This window comes from Pteropus medius, unplaced genomic scaffold (genome assembly GCF_902729225.1).
Source record: "Pteropus medius unplaced genomic scaffold, Ma_sr-lr_union100, whole genome shotgun sequence".
In the NCBI taxonomy this organism is placed as follows: domain Eukaryota; kingdom Metazoa; phylum Chordata; class Mammalia; order Chiroptera; family Pteropodidae; genus Pteropus; species Pteropus medius.
The window spans coordinates 4,444,039-4,446,335 of record NW_024349224.1 but is presented as its reverse complement, the minus strand read 5'-3'; the positions used below and the strand labels follow the sequence as shown (position 1 = coordinate 4,446,335).

Sequence of the window (2,297 nt, the reverse complement as noted above, 5' to 3'; positions counted from 1 at the left end):
CACCCAAACAGAAGCTGATTTCTCATTCACTTAAACTCCAGTCCAGTTTGGTGGGCGGCCTTCCATGTGGTGACTCAGAGACTTGGGCTGTTTCCATCTAGTTATTTCCCCATCTCCTAGGGCCACGGGGCTCTCTGCAGACTCGGGGGACAAGGACGTGGGGGAGCCTGGCGGTTAGGATCAAGCTGGAAGTTGCCCATATCGCATCCACTTGTGTTCCATTGGCCAAATCAGCCTCCTGGCCCCACCTAACTGCAGAGGAAGCTAATAAATGCTGTTTTCTTATGTCGCCAGGAAGAAAAGAAAATGGGATTAAGTAAGCATATAGCATTGTCTCTGTCACAGCATCCAAAAAATGTTACTTTCTTCTCTTCCCATCTGCAAGTGGCTAAGCAGTAGCTCAGAGGGGCCAGCCCAATAATCCAGGGGGACACAGCCAAGACTGAAACTGGACGTCACACCCAAGTCATCTGACTCCTGGAGACTTCTCTCCCTATGCACTGCCACGGGGAGGGCGGGTGGGTTGCATTTCATAGACGAGATTAGTGGGTTGGGGGAGCTGGGTTGAAAGGACGCTCAGGCGATGTTCTTACTGATTAGTAATATCTGCTATGGGCTCTGGAGGAGGGAGTGACATCCTTGATGCCATGTGCCTGTCCATTCTGTTCTGTTTTCTTCCATCCACCTTAGAAATACACATTCTCAGTGTCCCGTTCCCTTAACACTCCCTTCCCAAGTTCATAGGTCTAAACATGGCCCCTTCCCTAGTACCATACTAGGCCGTAAATGGACCTCGCCAGTCTCAACCCAGAAGGACAGTCGCACAGACCGAGGCAGGCCAGTGAGGACACCCTGACCCCTCAAGGACCTCCGCCCTGCCATTCATACCGTTGCCTGCACTGACCTTTCCAGCTCGAATGCTCTTTTCTCGTTCTATATATTTTCACCTACCAAAATCTGAAGCGTATTCCAAGGTGCAATTCAAACGCCAGTTTCTCCTTCAGAGATTTCCCTTCTAGCCTTAATAGAGTGAATTAAAACTCTCCTCCCCTGGGAAGAAACTATTTGGTTCTTATCATACTCTGCCAAGTATTATCACCGTTAATTATGTTTATCTCTTTCTCCCCTAGAATGTAGGGTCCTTGGAGGCAGGAACCATTTTGTGTTTCTTGCCTTTCTTGCTGCCCCTGCCTAATCCAAAGCCCGTTCCCAAACACAGCCACACACATACACGTACACACTCACGTGCATACACACACAGTACCAGCCGCTTGGGGCGTGTCAACGAATGTCTGTGTAATGGAGAAATAGTTGAGTGGATGGGGGGTGGGTAGGGTACTCTCCCGTGCCCGCCCATTTTATCCACCAGGACACAGAGTCTGAGAGAGGACCCCCCCCGGCCCCCTGCAAAGGACGATTTTCCCAGCAGCAATCTGCTGTTATACAGACCTGACCTGTGTTTAATGGAGGTTTGATGGATGTTTACTGCAAACCCAGAAATGGCAGCCCCTTGAGGATGGTGATGATGGTGATGATGATGATAATGATGATGATTTTAGCAGAGTGGCCAATCAGGTATCCCCTCAGAATGCCAGAGGACAGCTTTGCCCACCTGAGAGCTCACAGTCCTGGAGCAGGAAGACCTGTTGCAAAATTGCCACCTCGAATTAGTTTTCCTTAGCTGTGTGGTCAGGCCTTCTGACTCTTCCCTGGCCATCCCATCCCTTCCCATGGAGGCCATTTTCCAGCTGGCACCTGGCTGCCAGGGAGCTGAAGATGGGTGTGTAGGTGTGTGTGTGTGTGTGTGTGCATAGGATGTGGCGTTTGTGTTTGTAAAGTGGCTCCTCTGAGTCTATGGCCACGCCACCCTGAACACGCCCGACCCCGTCTGATCTCGGAAGCTAAGCAGGGTCGGGCCTGGTTAGTACTTGGATGGGAGACCACCTAGGAAGACCAGGTGCTGTAGGTGGAAAAAGAAAAAAATGGCTCTGCTGAGAATCCGGCCTCAGAGCTTCAGCTGAGGCACCTGCGTGCCCAAGGGGGTTGGGACAAGGGCTCTGTGGGCGTGGTCTGCAAACAATCACAAGCAGCAGCAGCAAGGATTCTGTAAAAAGCTATTAAATCCTCACTCCTTGGGCTCAAATCTCAGGTCCCTGTCTTACTGTCACGACTCAGCGGGGTAAATAAGGCTGTTGTTCCTTTAGGCGAGTTACCTCACGAGTTCCCGGGACGCTGCATAGATAATCGTGGTGATTTCAGGTACAGAAGACTTGGTCTGGACTAAGCACTGTTCCCAA

The 2,297-nt window shown here is 50.9% G+C and overlaps 1 non-coding gene across 1 annotated transcript; it reads left to right on the top strand.

Moving 5' to 3' along the window:
* The first annotated feature begins 1,850 nt into the window (after window positions 1-1,850).
* LOC120617404 (5S ribosomal RNA) lies at window positions 1,851-1,969 on the top strand. Its single transcript, XR_005656906.1, has one exon. It is a non-coding gene; the product is annotated as a 5S ribosomal RNA (ribosomal RNA).
* Window positions 1,970-2,297: the final 328 nt, after the last annotated feature.